Source organism: Triticum dicoccoides, chromosome 4A, assembly GCF_002162155.2.
Source record: "Triticum dicoccoides isolate Atlit2015 ecotype Zavitan chromosome 4A, WEW_v2.0, whole genome shotgun sequence".
NCBI lineage: Eukaryota > Viridiplantae > Streptophyta > Magnoliopsida > Poales > Poaceae > Triticum > Triticum dicoccoides.
The window spans coordinates 140,071,383-140,092,037 of NC_041386.1; positions in this window are offsets into that span (position 1 = coordinate 140,071,383).

The window sequence follows — 20,655 nt, forward strand, 5'->3', positions numbered from 1 at the left end:
TCGTTGGAGCGGTGTGGAGGCACAATGCTCCCCAAGAAGCCACTAGGGCCACCGTATTCTCCTCACACCCTCACACAATGCGAGAAGCCGTGATTCCACTATTGGTGCCCTTGAAGGCGGCGACCAAACCTTTACAAACAAGGTTGGGGCTCTCTCCACAACTTAATTGGAGGCTCCCAACGAAACCACGAAGCTTCACCACAATGGAATATGGCTCTGAGGTGACCTCAACCGTCTAGGGTGCTCAAACACCCAAGAGTAACAAAATCCTCACAAGAAAGTATGGCGTAAGCAAATATCCTTTGGTGGAAGTGTAGATCTAGGTCTCCTCCTTCAATCCCTAGCAAATCAACAAGTTTGAGTGGCTACAGAGAGAGAGATCGGGCAAGAGAGCTTGAAGTGCATTAATGGTGGAGTGAGAGAGGTCAAAGCTGAGAGTGGTAGGTGGGAGAAGCTCTCTTAAATACCAACCCTAAAAATCCAGCCGTTGCTGCATTTTCAGCCCCGCAGCGATACAACCGGTCCTTGTCCCGGTACAACCGGGACTCACGGTGTAGCTGCAGAACCCTACCAGGCAGTACAACGGGCTACTAGGCGGTTGTACCGGTTAAGAGAAATGACCGGACCAACCGCCCAGCCACCGCACAACTACCGCCTCAAAACAGAGATGAGACCGGTACTTGAGCGGTGCATGACCGGAACAACTGCATGGCCTTGAGCTCTTGGACGGCGAAGTACTGAGCGGAAGAACCGCTCAGACCACCGGTGGTACCGGTCACTGAGGATCGACCGGATCAACCGGGCCACCACCGCCCGAGAACCGCATCAAAACAGAACCTTGAGTGGTACTTGAGCGGTGCATGGCTTGAACCACCGCCCTAGCCTTTGTTGAGCAAGGTGGCGGTACCACCACCCAGAAGCAGCGGTACAACCGCTCGGTCAAGGCTGGAGAGCGTCAAGGTCCAGCGGTACAACCGCTCCCGGGAGTGGTACAACCGCTGGGAAGAGCAAAAACCAGACGGAAAGACAAGGGGAACTCTCTCTCTCACAACTGAGGAAGACAAAGGAGGGGTGATGAACGTGTACGTGAAAATATTCCCCCAAAGCTTCCTAATGAGGATTCCCTCTTGATAGTACGGGTACTCTACGACCAAAGAAAATAAAAGCGTAGAGGACACGTCTTCGATCTTTTCCTACGAGAGGCAATAGCAATCCGACGAAAGCCTAAGCATCGAGAACCTGAAACATATAGCACACGATTAGACCACAAAGGGTTGTCATCATCATCCAAAACATAAAGTAGGGAAATGCCCTTTCAACAGGCATGTACAAAAGCCTCAAAGGGCATCAGGCTCTTTATGATGTGCTTAAAAAGCAAATCCTCAACAGGAACCCTAGGAAAGAGGGTATCACCTTTGAGAGGAAACTCAATGTTGATGGTACATATTGGAAGCCTGAGCAGTACCCCAAAACTACATGGGTTGCTGCAAAGGGACCTCCAGTTGATCCATCTAACTTATCTGGATTTGCATGTGAATCTCCTCATTCTGATGACGAGTTAATTGACTCCAACTATAAGCTATTCAAAAATCAGAATGGTGAAGTATTTGCTAGATATGTTGGGACTAACTGCAGGAACGGCTCCCCTGTGAAGAAAATCTGGGTTCCCAAAAGATGCCTTGAAAATCTTCAGGTGAATGTCATCATGACGCCACCTGTGAAGAATAGGAACCCTAGATCAAATTCTTCATATGGACCAAATTCTTCATATGGATTTAAGTCCTCATACGGACCAAATTCCTCATATGGATCAAAGTCCTCATATGAACATCATCGTGCTAACCCATCTGTTTCGCAGGGAAGATCTAAGGATTAAGGATATGTGCATTATTCTTCAAATCATTATGTCCATAAGTCCTCGATGAATTTCTCTGCTTACTCTTATGCTTACTCTAACCCCTCTTATGTGAAACAAAATGGACTGCCTTCTATGCCACCCTTCTCGTATGGAGCTCGCAAAATGATGAACTCTTTGCCACCCCTTGAGATGTGGGTGGTGAAGAAAAAGAACTAATCTCTTCTGCAGGGTCAGGTCTCCAGACGCACGTAATCGTCTGAAGAATTTGCTGGAGACCTAAGCATGCCTGAGAGGACGCAGGCTAATCATGAAGAAATGAACTTTCATTTCTCACGTCCTCATATTGCGTTATCAGTTCTTTTACTTGATGAAATTGATCTGATGAATTGATGTCATATTCTTCACTGATGAAGTATATGCGTTTGTAAGCTGCACTAATTCATCTGTAGGATGATCAACCCAAAGCCACTGAGTGGGTCCTCGATAGTGGATGTACAAACCACATGACTGGTGACAAGAATCTATTGATGGATGCTCCATTATCACCGTCGCATTTGAAGCATATCATCTTTGCTAACAAAGGCAAAAGTCAGGTATTAGGTCTTGGTAAGGTTGCGATTACAAAGGATCGACACATGGACAAAGTCATGCTTGTTGAGTCCTTAGGATACAACCTTATGTCTGTCTCAATGCTTTGTGATCTTGATATGGTTGTTGTCTTCGGCAAGTACCATTGTGTTGTGGTTACGGAAGCTGACAATTCCAAAGTCTTCGAAGGCTTTAGGAGAGGAGACCTATATATTGTTGATTTCTCTACAGGACCACAACCAGCCGTGTGCTTACATGCAAAAGCTTCAGAAGGCTGGCTCTGGCATCGACGACTTGGCCATGCAGGCATGAGGAATTTGCACACGCTTGCGAAGAAGAAGCATGTCATTGGCATCGAGAATGTCAAATTCCTCAAGGATCACCTATGCGGAGCCTGTGAAGCTGGGAAGATGACCAAGGCCAAGCATCCAGCAAAGACTATCATGACCACCACTCGCCCATTTGAATTGATTCACATGGATCTCTTTGGTCCTAATCATTATTCTTCTATCTCAAATGAAGCATCTCAATATGGCTTTGTTATTGTTGATGATTATTCTCGTTACACATGGGTACACCTTGTTACTTACAAACATGAAGTGCAGGAATTCTTCAAACGATTTTCCTCGAGGGCTTCAACCAACTTTGGTGTGAAGATCAAGCACATCAGAAGTGACAATGGCACTAAGTTCAAGAATTCTGGTCTCGATGACTATCTTGATGAACTTGGTATTACTCATGAGTTATCCGCTCCTTACACTCCTCAGCAGAACAGCATCGTGGAGCGCAAGAACAAGCCTCTTGTTGAGATGGCTCGCACTATGCTTGATGAATACAAAATGCCTCGTCGTTTCTGGACTGAGGCAATTGATACTGTGTGCCACATCATCAACAGAATATATCTTCACAAATTCTTCAAAAAGACTGCCTATGAACTCCTCACTGATAAGAAACCCAATGTAAGTTATTTCAAAGTCTTCGGTGCTAAATGTTGGATTAGAGATCCTCATCACAACTCAAAATTTGCACCGAAAGCACATGAAGGTTTTATGCTTGGTTATGTAAAGGACTCGCACACCTACAGAGTCTTCAACAACGTTCGTCACAAAGTTGTTGAAACTGTAGATGTGCGGTTCGATGAAACTAATGGCTCGCAAAGAGAGCACCTACCTACTGTGATAGATGAACCAGCACCTGAGGAAACTATCAAGTTCAAGGCTACTGAGGATGTCATTCCTACTAAAGAATCTGCTGAAGATTTCATTCCAGAACATGAAGAACATCGAGCTAATGCACCTGAAGAAAATGGTGCTGAAGAAAATGCTGATCAAACTCTTCAGCGACAACCAGCTCATCCTCGCATTGCAAAAGAAGTGCAAGTTGAAAAGATCATCAATGACATCAAAGCGCCAGGTCCTCTCACACGCTCAAAAGCTTCACATTTGTCTAACTTTTGTGGGCAGTATGCTTTTGTCTCTATTACAGAGCCCACTAAGGTAGATGAAGCATTTCTAGAGCCTGAGTGGATACAGGCCATGCAAGAAGAATTACATCAGTTCGAGCTCAACAATGTCTGGGAACTGGTCAAAATCCAGATCCTCGCAAGCACAATATCATCGGCACAAAGTGGATCTACCGCAACAAGCAAGATGAAAATGGCCTTGTTGTGAGGAATAAGGCACGGCTTGTAGCTCAAGGCTACACATAGGCTGAAGGAATTGATTTCGATGAAACTTTTGCACCTGTTGCTAGACTTGAGGCTATTCGCATATTACTTGCTTATGCTAACCATCATGATATCACTCTATATCAAATGGATGTGAAAAGTGCATTCCTCAATGGTAAGCTTGAGGAAGAAGTATATGTTGCTCAACCCCCAGGTTTTGAAGATCCAAAGAATCCTGACAAAGTCTTTAGACTCAACAAGGCCCTCTATGGCCTCAAGCAGGCCCCACGGGCTTGGTATGATACTTTGAAGGAACTCTTCATGAAGAAAGGCTTCAAACCTGGTTCACTCGACCCTACTCTTTTCACTAAATCTTATGATGGTGAATTGTTTGTGTGCCAAGTATATGTTGATGATATTATCTTTGGCTGTACTGACCAACGTTATAGTGATGAATTTGCCTATATGATGAGTGAAGAATATCAAATGTCTAGTATGGGAGAGTTGAAATTCTTCTTAGGTCTTCAAATTCGTCAACAACACAATGGCATATTCATATCTCAGGAGAAATACCTCAAGGATGTACTGAGAAAATTCGGCATGCAAGATTGCAAAGGCGTCAAAATTCCTATGCCCACAAATGGCCATCTGTGCACTGATGAAAATGGTATTGACTTCGATCATAAGGTATTCCGCTCCATGATAGATTCCTTATTATACTTATGTGCATCTAGGCCAGATATAATGCTTAGTGTTTGCATGTGTGCCCGATTTCAAGCTGCACCGAAGGTATCACACCATAAGGCTGTGAAGCATATTCTTCGATATCTAGCTCACACACCAACACTTGGATTATGGTACCCCAAGGGCTCGGCTTTTGATCTTGTTGGATATTCTGACTCTGACTATGCTGGTGATCGTGTGGATCGCAAGTCAACATCTGGTACATGTCATTTCCTCGGACAATCTTTGGTCCGTTGGTCCTCGAAGAAACAGAACTGCGTATCACTATCTACTGCTGAAGCTGAGTACATTGCCGCTGGTTCTTGCTGTGCCCAATTGCTATGGATGAAGCAAAGTCTCAAGGACTACGGCGTCAACATGAAGAATGTACCTCTCTTCTGTGACAATGAGAGTGCCATCAAGATTGCTCACAACCCAGTTCAGCACTCGAAGACAAAGCACAATCAGATTCGTCATCATTTTCTTCGTGATCATGTGTTGAAGGGCGGCATTTATATTGAGCATGTGAAGACTGAAGAACAGCTAGCCGATATCTTCACAAAGCCCTTGGATGAGAAGAGATTTAGCAAGTTGCGGTGTGATCTAAATATCCTAGAATCTTCGAATGTTCTTTGAAAAGGACACTCATCGTAACACTTATGCAAAATTGATGACTTAGATGTGCAACACATGAAGAAACGTTTTACTTCAATCAATGAAGAATAACACTCTTAGTGTGAAGAAATTAATGAATAATTTGATTCTCAGAACCCTACGATAATTGTACGCGGTGTCTGAAATCATCATTCTTATACGGTGGATCACGCCACCACCAAAAGTTGAAATTCCTCAAATTATTCATATTCTTCAACTTTGCATAGTCTTCACTGGTTCCGTTGTTTTTCTTCATTGGCTATATATATATATATATGTGAGTTTATGTCCTCTACAGCATTCACTTATTGCTATTTCTTCAAGTTGGTTTTCTGCTAAGTGAATGTGATCGGACCCTTCCCCTCTATGCTATACTCAACCCAATCTGTTCACAAATTCTTCATGTGCGTTCTATTTGAAACTCGTTCAAAATCTTCACTTTGTCCTTGTCAGCTGAGGAAATTGAGAATGGAACTTTAAAACTAATCTTATCCAAATTTTCGGTTTTGCCGCTCAAATCATTCTGCATCCCACGATAAATTTTTTAATTCACCCACGATCTTACACGATCTCGACTACAGAGTACATGGGTGACACATGTCGTGCGAAGGAGAAGGGTCAGGGGCATGTTCGTCCCAAATCTTCGGGCGAACAGTTATTCACTGCTACTATAAATACCCCCTCATCCCTTCCTCACTTCCTTTACTCCGCTCGATCTCTCTCTCCCACTCGAGCTTCCCAAACCCTAACGCCGCCACTACTCCATCATCGCCGGTGAGGAAGAGCTTCACTGCCTCAACCTCGTCGTCGTCGTACTCGCGCCGACCGCGGAAATCTTAACCTCCGCCGCCGCCATAGACGTCTTCCTCCGCCAAGTTAGGGCATGGAAGATCTACACCGACGAACTCCACTGTTTCACCTCACTGTTCGTCGTGTTCTTCATTCAGGTTAACTAAAAGTTACTTTTACTGCCCTCTTTGATTCGAAGTTTCTCTATAAAATCTTCAAAGGTGTTTTATTCTTCAAATCTTCACACACTAAACACCTCACATGTCATCTATTCTTGATTCGCTTCTCTAAGCATGATTTTTCTTCAAGATTCCTCAATTGTGTGGATCTTTGATCTATACAACTCTGGAACCTAAGACAAAGAACGCTTAGTGAAAATCTTCAAGACTCATCTGGTCAAATTCCTCAAACTTGTTCTTTTTGAAAAACCTTCCGAGAACGCATATGACCTCTCCAAATTCCTCGCAACTATACTCTGTTCATAGGTACACATGTCAGCTGCTGAATCACTAGGTTCTCATCAACTTAACTCATTTGCAGCATTCCTCGAAGAAAAGTTGCATACTTCTTCAGAGAATTCGATTGTTCAAATTCCTCAACTGAAGAAAATGGCTGATGGTAAAAGGCCACAGAAGGGAGGAAAGAGGCCCGAGGTAAATACAGCGTTTGAGATCCCTAATGACATATACGCTGGGTACTGCACACCTACTGAGGAAACCAAGAATGAGCGCAAAGTGCGCAAACAGAGGATAGAGAGGAGATGGGCAAGAGAATAGAGGGAGTACAGATATGTCACTCCTAAGTACATGAAGAAATTCACACTCAATCCTCCATGCCCAAGAGCTCCATTGGCACCTGGCCAAGTAGCAGATCCCACCGGCCTCTAGCGCGGTGAGGACTATCCTGATGAATGGGCCAAGTGCCAAGGCAAGTTGGCCAAGCAAGCCAGAGAAGCAGTGAGGAAATTCAGTGAAGACTCTGCTGTGGCTGGTGCTGCCCCTGCTTAGGCCTCTGTCAAGCCGAGGAAATCCATGCCTAAGAAGTCTGCTCGTAAGCCAAGTGCTTCACCAACAGTGCCCTCACGGCCAAGTCCCTCGACTACGCCCTCACGGCCAAACTCTTCAAGGTCCTCATGACCAATCCCTCAAGCTGCTCCTTTAAAATCCTCGGCACCTCCTCCAAAGTCCTTAGCTGTTCCGACAAAGTCCTCAGCACCTGCGCATCTGGCCTCATGCCAAAGGACTACGGGCATCTCCATTGCCTCTGGTGTCTCAGCAAGCTCCTCAGCTGCACCAAATTCTTCATCTGGCCCCACTCTGATGAAGACCAAGGCAACTGCTGGATGAGGTCCTCGGCCAAGTCCTCAAAAGAAGCAAGTCGCTTTCCAAGTGCCACCTGAAGAAGATGAAGCTGATGATGATGAACTTGCAAAAATCATCAAAGACAGACAAGTTAGGGCCGCTAGAGCCAAAGGCACACCTGTGCCACTGCTTTTAGATCCCAAGCTGGTCCTCGACTACATTGATCTTTGGCACAAGGACCCAAATACTCGTATGCCTGACTTCAAGCTGACGCCTGGTCAAAATCACATGCTGACTCATTTCATCCAAGAGAAGAAATGGAAATATGATCAGGCCAGGCAGATCAAGAAGGCCCAGTACAGAAAGGAGAAATACCTGAAGAACAATGTTGTCACTATGACCACTGATGAACTTGTAAAAATCCAATCTGAAATCAAAACCCTCAGCGATGAATTCCAAGCCTACTATGCTGATTGGCAAGGAGCCAAAGTTAGGTTTGTAAAGACAACTGAACAGTTCACTTCAAATGTTGCTGCCCCAATGCAACAGGAAATTCCTCAGGCTTAAGCATCTGCTCAGCCGACTGAAGAACATGCCAGCACCGCTGATGATAATCAGGCTGCTGAAGAAAATGTGAGTTCCAGGGCTGATGACTGCATTCCAGCCACTGAAGAAATTGCCAGGGCACCCACTAGTGGTGTGCCTGAAGAAACTGAAGAACTCAGGGCAACTGCATCAGTTGTGCCTGAAGAAAATCAACCAGATTCCTCAGCTGCTCCTGCACCAACTTCAACTCCAATCCTTCCATCTGCATCAGATGTGAAGAAGACCAAGGCTGCTCCACACCCGTAATTAGTGATGAATTCTGGGAAAGTCAGCATCCAAACTCTCCAATGTTCACCCCTCTACAGCAAATTCCTCAGTCCCCCACACAAACTGTTCACATGGGCTCTGAACAAACTCATCCCACTGCATCTGTCCATGAGGAAATTCCAGCCACTAGCGCTGAAGAAACTGTTGCTGCTGAACAACCAACTACACAGACTGCCATTGAGGAAGAACCAGAAATTCCTCAGCCTGAAGAACCTGCGATTGAGATTCCTGAGGTCATGATGCAACTCACTAACACTCCTCTGCCAAAGCCAAAGGATCCATTCTCGCGCAAGAAAAAGTTCAAGGCTGATGATTTCTTCGGCTAGCATGTATTCTTCGAAGCTTATAACCCATATGACTCTGCTCGCATTAGGAAGAGGCGTTTCTAGAATGCTAGTCAAGCCAATTTCTATTCCTCAGTGTTGTTCAACAAGGAGAAGATCTTCTACCATGAGCATATTCCTCACGTGGATATGGAATCTCTGCCGTGCTTCGCACCAGTCCTCAGTGTTCTTCACGACACTGGACTGCTCAATTTTTGCTCTGACATCTGCGATTGGAATGAAGAACTGATTCTTCAATTCTATGCAACGCTGCACATCATCGGAAATGCTGAAGATGTGAATTCATGGGTGCTGGACTGGATGTCTGAAAACACTCACTACACTGCACCAGCCTCTGAATTGCTTCGTGCTCTACCACTCAGTCCTCCCCTTGAAGAAGCTCGCTGCATCTACAGTGAACCTGAGCTCACACATCATTACATGCAAGTGCTGATGAAGCCTTTGAAACCAGGTCAGGCACCATGAAAAAAATTCCTCGTGAAGGAATTTCTGTACGTGCCCAGAACTGTCTATCGTATTCTTACGAGGACAATCAGTCCTATCAAAGGCCATGACTCATCTGATGAGGAAATTGTTGGCATCATGAAGAATCTGGTATTCAACATCATTCATGGCATTCCTGTCAACTATCACGATTTCTTCATGAGGACTATGGCCAATGTTGCACTGTCTCCGTTTGAGCTGAAACCTTATGCACCTTGGATCATGAGATTCCTCAGGACAAGGTCTTCACTCTACTACAAAGCTGATTTCCAGAATCATCTCAGCTACTTGCCCCCAATTAAAGTCCTCAAGCAGACATATTCCTTAGTTGATAGAAAGGGCAAGGCACCAGCTGTAATTGATGAAGGCATTCATCCATTGGATGGTCAGTTTCGCAAAGTTGCATCTTATTCCACCAATGATGACTCTGCCACACATGACTCTGCCAATGCTCCCAAGTCCACTCCTCAAGCCACTGCTCCGCGCGTGATGACAGACCGTGAACTTCTGCTTAGTCTTCACCAGAAGGTGGATCGAAATCACAAATGGGTTAAGCGTCAGTTTGGTTCACTTCTTCACAACATGACTGCCACACACAATGAAGTGAAGAAAAATCACTACTACCTCCATCAAGTCTTCGGTCGCACCTGGGCAATCCTGTCACATCAGTATGGTGAAGAAGATCTGAAGAACATGGGTCTTAATGAAGATTTTGACTAGTCTGCACCTCCACCGAACAAATTCAAGAAGGTCAAGGTTCCTTCTTTGGTGGCCAGCTCATATTCTTCATCGCGCGACACTGATGAACATGAAGATTTAGACGACACTGCGGCAGGCCCTACATCAACCAACGACCCCAACAACGTTGGCGCTCCTTCATCAACTTGATTCTCTTCAGGGGCGTTAGTCCTAAGTTTCGATCCTTTTGGTCATTTGATGACAAAGGGGGAGAAATTTGAGTTAGTCTTCAAGCGGGTCTATTTTATCGCCCATATACAACATTTTGTTTGCTAAGTTACAACTCTCGTTCTTCTGAAACGTTATTGGATCAAGTTTTAATCTTAAACCAGATGGTGCTCTGATACTTTTGATGCACTATGCTCTGATACTCTTTTTTGCATGCTTATTCCTCGTTGATATTATTGCACGCATCCTGAATTTCATCAGGCACCATACTTCATCATGCATTTCAAATTCTTCATATTATATGTTAAATGCGTGTATGAATTACAAGATATAGGGGGAGATCTCCATGATTCAACTCTTCAAGTGTGCATTTCTTCAAAAGCAAATTCCTCACTATGCACATCTTCAGGGGGAGTTCTATATCTTGCAATCAAATTCCTCAATATTAGTATTCACACTTCATATGTTTATCCCCGTTGAAAACTTAACCTATATTGTCATCAATCACCAAAAAGGGGGAGATTGAAAGTGCATCTAGTGCCCCTTAGTGATTTTGGTGTATTGAAGACTTATAGGTTAAGGGACTAATGCGTGTGTGAGTGTACACAGGTCTATAAGTCTATGAGGAGTTTGATATTTACTGGAAAAGTCGATCCCTAAAAATGAATATCTTCGACTGAAGATTTTGGTATTTCTGAAGACTTTCATGAACACTTTGAAAGTGAAGAAATTGGTGTGTCCGTGAAGACTTGATATTCATGCGAGGAATATGAAGCTTGAAGACTTTCATTTTCATAGTTTTGTTTTTCTCTTTCTTGAGTCATAGGAAACACCGTACTGTTAAAGGGGGTCGAGGAAATACTAAGGAAAAATTTCCATGTGATGCTCAACTCAAAATCCTACACCTACCAATCCCTTCGAGTGAAGCCATTGGAAATCTTATACAGTTCAGTCAATATCTTCAGTGATGGAGTCGAAGTTCTTCTGGTCTCTGAGGAATTTGTCCTGACTAAGGAGTTAGGAATTCGCCAATGCGGATTACCTACACAGTGAGGAACATGATAGCCCTGGGGATTTTGGTACTCAAAATGCCGACCGTTGCTGTGCTATGCGCCAGCTGTACCAAAATATCTATCCACCTAACGGTCATATCATTGAAGGGCATTTATGTCTTATCATGTCGGGCTGCTCCCTAGGCTATAAATAGTAGCCCCCTACAACCACTAGCTGGTAGAGGCTGCTCCGAAAGAAACCGACACTTGTCAATTTAGAGCAACCCATCCTCCGAGGACTTTGAGCGAAAATCATCAAGTGAGGAAAAACCAAAAACCCAACCACCTACAAACCCCAAGTGATTGAGCATCACTGAAGAGATTGATCCTGAATGGATCCGACGCTTGTTACCTTTGAAGACTGTGCCTCTTACAGATGGTTAGGCGTCATGGTCTAGAGCATACAAGAGGAATTGTGGATCACCGAGTGACCAAGTTTGTGAAGGTTTGGAAGTCGCCTGAAGACTTGCCACGAGTCATTGGACGAGGTCTGTGTGACCTTAGTTCAAGGAGAATACGATGAGGACTGGGTGTCTTGGACTAAGTATCCTTAATTGGGTGTCCGGGACTGTGTGTCCTTGAGTTTAAATACTCAGCCGCTCCAACCAGACGTACAACTGAGACAGCAGTTGGAACTGGTCTACCAAATCATTGTCTTCACCAAGCTTACTGGTTCTCTTTCCTCAACTCTTCCATTTCCTCATAACTATGATGTGTGTTTGTTCATATCTGTGTTAGAAGACCTTGACTGAAGACTTCCTCAATTTCCTCAGTTCAATTTCTTCAGTCTGTTTGTCTTCATCCTGTGTCATCCTGTGATTACGCTTCCTGTACTCTGTGCTTGTCTTCATTTCATCATGATGACTATGCTTGTATTATGTTTTGTTTACCTTTGAGTACTTATTCCGCTGCTAGTAGTTCTTCGCTAAGGAATTTCCTCATCGGCAAATTCCTCAGTGAAGAACTTCATAAAATCGCCTATTCACCCCCCCCCTCTAGTCGATATAACGCACTTTCAATAGCCCTGAGGATTTTGCTACTCAAAATTCCGACCGTTGTTGTGCTATGCGCCAACTATCCCAAAATATCTATCCACCTAATGGTCATATCATTGAAGGGCATTTATGTCTTATCATGTTGGGCTGCTCCCTAGGCTATAAATAGCCGCCCCCTACAACCACTAGTTGGTTGGATGCTCCAAGAGAAACTGACACTTGTCATTTGAGAGCAACCCATCCTCCGAGGACTTTGAGAGAAAATCATCAAGTGAGGAAAAACCTAAAACCTAAACACCTACAAACCCCAAGTGATTGGGCATCACTGAAGAGATTGATCCTGCGTGGATCCGACGCTTGTTACCTTTGAAGACTGTGCTTCTTCCAGACGGTTAGGTGTCATGGTCTAGAGCATCCAAGAGGAATTGTGGATCGCCGAGTGACCGAGTTTGTGAAGGTTTGGAAGTCGCCTAAATACTTACCACGAGTGATTGGACGAGGTCTGTGTGACCTTAGTTCAAGGAGAATACGACGAGGACTGGGTGTCTTGGACTAAGTGTCCTTGACTGGGTGTCCGGGACTGTGTGTCCTTGAGTTTAAATACTCAGCCGCTCCAACCAGACGTACAACTGAGACAGCAGTTGGAACTGGTCTACCAAATCATTGTCTTCACCAAGCTTACTAGTTCTCTTTCCTCAACTCTTCCATTTCCTCATAACTTTGTTGTGTGTTCGTTCATATCTGTGTTAGAAGACCTTGACTGAAGACTTTCTCAATTTCCTCAGTTCAATTTCTTCAGTCTGTTTGTCTTCATCCTGTGTTATCCTGTGATTACGCTTCCTGTACTCTGTGCCTGTCTTCATTTCATCATGATGACTATGCTTGTATTATGTTATGGTTACCTTTGAGTACTTATTCCGCTGCTAGTAGTTCTTCGCTAAGGAATTTCCTCATCGGAAAATTCCTCATTGAAGAACTTCATAAAAATCGCCTATTCACCCCCTTCTAGTCGATATAACGCACTTTCAATAGCCCTGAGGATTTTGCTACTCAAAATTCCGACCGTTGCTGTGCTATGCGCCAGCTGTCCCAAAATATCTATCCACCTAACGGTCATATCATTGAAGGGCATTTATGTCTTATCATGTCGGGCTGCTCCCTAGGCTATAAATAGCCTCCCCCTACAACCACTAGTTGGTTGGATGCTCCGAGAGAAACTGACACTTGTCATTTGAGAGCAACCCATCCTCCGAGGACTTTGAGAGAAAATCATCAGGTGAGGAAAAACCCAAAACCCAAACACCTACAAACCCCAAGTGATTGAGCATCACTTAAGATATTGATCCTGCGTGGATCCGACGCTTGTTACCTTTGAAGATTGTGCTTCTTCCAGATGGTTAGGCGTCATGGTCTAGAGCATCCAAGAGGAATTGTGGATCACCGAGTGACCGAGTTTGTGAAGGTTTGGAAGTCGCCTGAAGACTTACCACGAGTGATTGGACGAGGTCTGTGTGACCTTAGTTCAAGGAGAATATGGTGAGGACTGGGTGTCTTGGACTAAGTGTCCTTGACTGGGTGTCCGGGACTGTGTGTCCTTGAGTTTAAATACTCAACCGCTCCAACCAGACGTACAACTGAGACATCAGTTGGAACTGGTCTACCAAAACATTGTCTTCACCAAGCTTACTAGTTCTCTTTCCTAAACTCTTCCATTTCCTCATAACTGTGTTGTGTGTTTGTTCATATCTGTGTTAGAAGACCTTGACTGAAGACTTTCTCAATTTCCTTAGTTCAATTTCTTCAGTCTGTTTGTCTTCATCCTGTGTTATCCTGTGATTACGCTTCCTGTACTCTGTGCCTGTCTTCATTTCATCACGATGACTATGCTTGTATTATGTTATGTTTACCTTTGAGTACTTATTCCGCTGCTAGTAGTTCTTCGCTAAGGAATTTCCTCATCGGAAAATTCCTCAGTGAAGAACTTTATCAAAATCGCCTATTCACCCCCCTCTAGTCGATATAACGCACTTTCAATAGCCCTGAGGATTTTGCTACTCAAAATTCCGACCGTTGTTGTGCTATGCGCCAGCTGTCCCAAAATATCTATCCACCTAACGGTCATATCATTGAAGGGCATTTATGTCTTATCATGTCGGGCTGCTCCCTAGGCTATAAATAGCCCCCCCCCCTCTACAACCACTAGTTGGTTGGATGCTCCGAGAGAAACTGACACTTGTCATTTGAGAGCAACCCATCCTCCAAGGACTTTGAGAGAAAATCATCAGGTGAGGAAAAACCCAAAACCCGAACACCTACAAACCCCAAGTGATTGAGCATCACTGAAGAGATTGATCCTGCGTGGATCCATCGCTTGTTACCTTTGAAGGCTGTGCTTCTTCCAGACGGTTAGGCGTCATGGTCTAGAGCATCCAAGAGGAATTGTGGATCACCGAGTGACCGAGTTTGTGAAGGTTTGGAAGTCGCCTGAAGACTTACCACGAGTGATTGGACGAGGTCTGTGTGACCTTAGTTCAAGGAGAATACGGTGAGGACTGGGTGTCTTGGACTAAGTGTCCTTGACTGGGTGTCCGGGACTGTGTGTCCTTGAGTTTAAATACTCAGCCGCTCCAACCAGACGTACAACTGAGACATTAGTTGGAACTGGTCTACCAAATCATTGTCTTCACCAAGCTTACTGGTTCTATTTTCTCAACTCTTCCATTTCCTCATAACTGTGTTGTGTGTTTGTTCATATCTGTGTTAGAAGACCTTGACTGAAGACTTTCTCAATTTCCTCAGTTCAATTTCTTCAGTCTGTTTGTATTCATCCTGTGTTATCCTGTGATTACACTTCCTATACTTTGTGCCTGTCTTCATTTCATCATGATGACTATGCTTGTATTATGTTATGTTTACCTTTGAGTACTTATTCCGCTGCTAGTAGTTCTTCGCTAAGGAATTTCCTCATCGGCAAATTCCTCAGTGACGAACTTCATAAAAATCGCCTATTCACCCCCCCCTCTAGTCGATATAACGCACTTTCAATAGCCCTGAGGATTTTGCTACTCAAATTTCGACCGTTGCTGTGCTATGCGCCAGCTATCCCAAAATATCTATCCACCTAACGGTCATATCATTGAAGGGCATTTATGTCTTATCATGTCAGGCTGCTCCCTAGGCTATAAATAGCCCCCCCCTACAACCACTAGTTGGTTGGATGCTCCGAGAGAAACTGACACTTGTCATTTGAGAGCAACCCATCCTCCAAGGACTTTGAGAGAAAATCATCAAGTGAGGAAAAACCCAAAACCCAAACACCTACAAACCCCAAGTGATTGAGCATCACTGAAGAGATTGATCCTGCGTGGATCTGACGCTTGTTACCTTTGAAGACTGTGCTTCTTCCACACGGTTAGGCGTCATGGTCTAGAGCATCCAAGAGGAATTGTGGATCACCGAGTGACCGAGTTTGTGAAGGTTTGGAAGTCGCCTGAAGACTTACCACGAGTGATTGGACGAGGTCTGTGTGACCTTAGTTCAAGGAGAATACGGTGAGGATTGGGTGTCCTAAGCTACGTGTTCAGGACTGGGTGTCCGGGACTGTGTGTCCTGGAGTTTAAATACTCAGCCGCTCCAACCAGATGTACAACTGAGACATCAGTTGGAACTGGTCTACCAAATCATTGTCTTCACCAAGATTACTGGTTCTATTTCCTCAACTCTTTCATTTCCTCATAATTGTGTTGTGTGCTTGTTCATATCTATGCTTGAAGACTTTGACTGAAGACTATCTCAATTTCCTCAGTTCAATTTCTTCAGTCTGTTTGCCTTCATCATGTGTTATCCTGTGCTTACGCTACCTGTACTCTGTGCCTGTCTTCATTTCATCATGATGACCATGCTTGTATTCTGTTATGTTTTCTATTGAGTACTTATTCCGCTGCTAGTAGTTCTTCGCTAAGGAATGTCCTCACCGGCAAATTCCTCAGTGAAGAATTTCATAAAAATCGCCTATTCACCCCCTCTAGTCGATATAACGCACTTTCAATTGGTATCAGAGCAAGGTACTCCCTTGTTCTGTGTGATTTTGGTTTAACCGCCTGGAGTTTTAGTTATGTCGACCGCAGGTATGATGAAAGTGACATGCCCCATCTTTGACGGTCACGAGTATCCCAAGTGGAAGGCCATGATGAAGAAACGCCTCATGGCGATGAACAACGAGCTGTGGACCGTCACTGAGATTGGTCTGACCGATCTATGCAAGATGGCGGAAGCTGATGACATTCGCAAGTACACTCTTCTCAACCTCACGGCGGAGGATGCCATCTTCTCCAGTCTGTCACAAAATTAGTTCAGGAATATCATGCATCTCGATCATGCGAAGCTCATCTAGGACCATCTCTCTGAGGTCTATGAAGGTCATCGAACCTGTCATGATCCTTGGTTTGAGGACTTCAAGGAATCTCTCAAAGCAATGACATTCGAACCAGAATCATCATCTTCTGCATCATGCCTTATGACAAAAGATGCTAAGGTAACTGAATGCTACCTATCCGAGTCTAGTGATGATGAATCTGGTGATGAATTTGGACCCAGCTATGTCAAACTTGCTTCCCTTGCCACTAAACAACAAAGAGCTTTGGAAAAAGTTCACTATATTCTAAACAAGAGTGATGATATGTTGGGTGAAGAAATGGATCAGTCAAAAGCTTTGGCTGAAAGTCTTCAGAGACTTCATACTAAGTATGACACCCTTCAAGATCAACATAACACTCTTATCTGATCATGAGAAGCTTTCTTATGAATTTCTTCAAAGAAAGCAAGACCTTGAGAAGCTAAGAGTGAGTTATGAAGATCTTCAGAAGGAGCGCGATTCATTACTTGCTCAACAAATCAGCGCTTCTCAAGAAGAATTTGTTCCTCCATGCTTGAAGTGCATTGAACTTGAATCTGCTAATTCTTCACCTGAATGTTCAAATGCAGCTAATGTTTCAAATTCTTCACATACCTCTGCTATCACTAATTCCTCATCTGAGGACATTGCTAGTATCACTGACGATGCAGGGCTGAAGGAATTGTACACGACAGGCATGTACAAAAGCCTCAAAGGGCATCAGACTCTTTGTGATGTGCTTAAAAAGCAGATCCTCAACAGGAACCCTAGGAAAGAGGGTATTGCTTTTGAGAGGAAACTCAATGCTGATGGTACATATTGGAAGCCTCAGCAGTACCCCAAAACTACATGGGTTGCTGCAAAGGGACCTCCAATTGATCCATCTAACCTATCTGGATATGCATGTGAATCTCCTCATTCTGTTGATGAGTCATTTGACTCCAGCTATAAATTATTCAAAAATCAGAATGGTGAAGTATTTGCTAGATATGTTGGCACTAACTGCAGGAACGGCTCCCCTATGAAGAAAATTTGGGTTCCCAAAAGATGCCTTGAAAATCTTCAGGTGAATGTCATTATGACGCCACCTGTGAAGAATAGGAACCCCAGATCAAATTCTTCATATGGACCAAATTCTTCATATGGATCCAAGTCCTCATACGGACCAAACTCCTCACATGGATCAAATTCCTCAAAAGGATCAAAGTCCTCATATGAACATCATCGTGCTAACCCGTCTGTTTCGCAGGAAAGATCTAAGGATTATGGATATGTGCATTATTCTTCAAATTATTATGTCCGTAAGTCCTCGAGGAATTTCCGTGCTAACAACTCTGTTTTGCAAGGAAGAGCTAAGGCTATGAATATGAGCATTATTCTTCTAATCATCATGTTCATAAGTCCTCGAAGAATTTCTCTGCTTATTCATATGCTTATCCTAACTCCTCTTATGTGAAACGAAATGGACTGGCTTCTATGCCATCCTTCTCGTATGGAGCTCGCAGAATGATGAACTCTTTGCCACCCCTTCAGATGTGGGTGGTGAAGAAAAAGAACTAATATCTTCTGCAGGGTCAGGTCTCCAGACGTACGTAATCGTCTGAAGAATTTGATTGAGACCTGAGTATGTCTGATAGGACGCAGGCTAATCATGAAGAAATGAACTTTCATTTCTCACGTCCTCATATTGCTTTATCTGTTCTTTTGCTTGATGAAATTGATTTGATGAATTGATGTCATATTCTTCACTGATGAAGTATATGAGTTTCTAAGCTGCACTAATTCATCTGCAGGATGATCAACCCAAAGCCACTGAGTGGGTCCTCGATAGTGGATGTACAAACCACATGACTGGTGACAAGAATCTATTGATGAATGCTCCATTATCTCCGTCGCATCTGAAGCATATCATATTTGCTGACAAAGGCAAAAGTCAGGTATTGGGTCTAGGTAAGGTTGCGATCACAAAGGATTGACACATGGACAAAGTCATGCTTGTTGAGTCCTTAGGATACAACCTTATGTCTGTCTCAATGCTTTGTGATCTTGATATGGTTGTTGTCTTTGGCAAGTACCATTGTGTTGTGGTTATGGAAGCTGACAATTCCGAAGTCTTTGAAGGCTTTAGGAGAGGAGACCTGTATATTGTTGATTTGTCTACAGGACCACAACCAGCCATGTGCTTACTAGCAAAAGCTTCAAAAGGCTGGCTCTGGCATCGACAACTTGGTCATGCAGGCATGAGGAATTTGCACATGCTTGCAAAGAAAAAGCATGTCATTGGCATCGAAAATGTCAAATTCCTCAAGGATCACCTATGCGGAGCCTGTGAAGCTAGGAAGATGACGAAGGCCAAGCATCCAGTGAAGACTATCATGACCACCACTCGCCCATTTGAATTGCTTCACATGGATCTCTTTGGTCCTAATCATTATTCTGCTATTTCAAATGAAGCATCTCAATATGGCTTTGTTATTGTTGATGATTATTCTCGCTACACATGGGTACACCTTGTTACTTACAAACATGAAGTGCAGGAAGTCTTCAAACGATTTTCCTCGAGGGCTTCAACCAACTTTGGGGGTGAAGATCAAGCACATCAGAAATGACAATGGCACTGAGTCAAGAATTCTGGTCTCGATGACTATCTTGATGAACTCGGTATTACTCATGAGTTATCTGCTCCTTATACTGCTCAGCAGAACAACGTCATGGAGCCTAAAAATAGGACTCTTGCTGAGATGGCTCACACTATGCTTGATGAATACAAAACGCCTCGTCGGTTCTGGACTGAGGCAATTGATACTGCGTGCCACATCATCAACAGAGTATATCTTCACAAATTCTTCAAGAAAACTGCCTATGAACTCCTCACTGATAAGAAACCCAATGTAAGTTATTTCAAAGTCTTCGGTGCTAAATGTTGGATTAGAGATCCTCATCACAACTCAAAATTTGCACCGAAAGCACATGAAGGTTTTATGCTTGGTTACGGAAAGGACTCGCACACCTACAGAGTCTTCAACAACGTTCTTCACAAGGTTGTTGAAACTGTAGATGTGCGGTTCGATGAAACTAATGGCTCACAAAGAGAGCACCTACCTACTGTGATAGATGAACCATCACCTGAGGAAACTATCAAGTTCAAGGCTACTGAGGATGTCATTCCTACTGAAGAATCTGCTGAAGAATTCATTCCAGAACATGAAGAACGTCGAGCTAATGCACCTGAAGAAAATGGTGCTAAAGAAAACGCTGATCAAATTCTTCAACGGCAACCAACTCATCCTCGCATTGCAAAAGAAGTGCAAGTTGAAAAGATCATCAATGACATCAAAGCGCCAGGTCCTCTCACACGCTCAAAAGCTTCACATTTATCTAACTTTTGCGGGCACTATGCTTTTGTCTCTATTACAGAGCCCACTAAGGTGGATGAAGCATTTCTGGAGCCTGAGTGGATTCAGGCCATGCAAGAAGAATTACATCAGTTCGAGCTCAACAATGTCTGGGAACTGGTCAAACGTCCAGATCCTCGCAAGCACAATATCATCGGCACAAAGTGGATCTACCGCAACAAGCAAGATGAAAATGACCTTGTGGTGAGGAATAAGGCACAGCTTGTAGCTCAAGGCTACACACAGGTTGAAGGAATTGATTTCCATGAAACTTTTGCACTTGTTGCTAGACTTGAGGCTATTCACATATTACTTGCTTATGCTAACCATCATGATATCACTTTATATCAAATGGATGTTAAAAGTGCATTCCTCAATGGTAAGCTTGAGGAAGAAGTATATGTTGCTCAACCCCCAGGTTTTGAAGATCCAAAGAATCCTAACAAAGTCTTCAGACTCAACAAGGCCCTCTATGGCCTCAAGTAGGCCCCACGGGTGTCGTATGATACTTTGAAGGAATTCCTCATGACGAAAGCCTTTAAACCCGGTTCACTCGACCCTACTCTTTTCACTAAATCTTATGATGGTGAATTATTTGTGTGCCAAATATATGTTGATGATATTGTCTTTGGCTG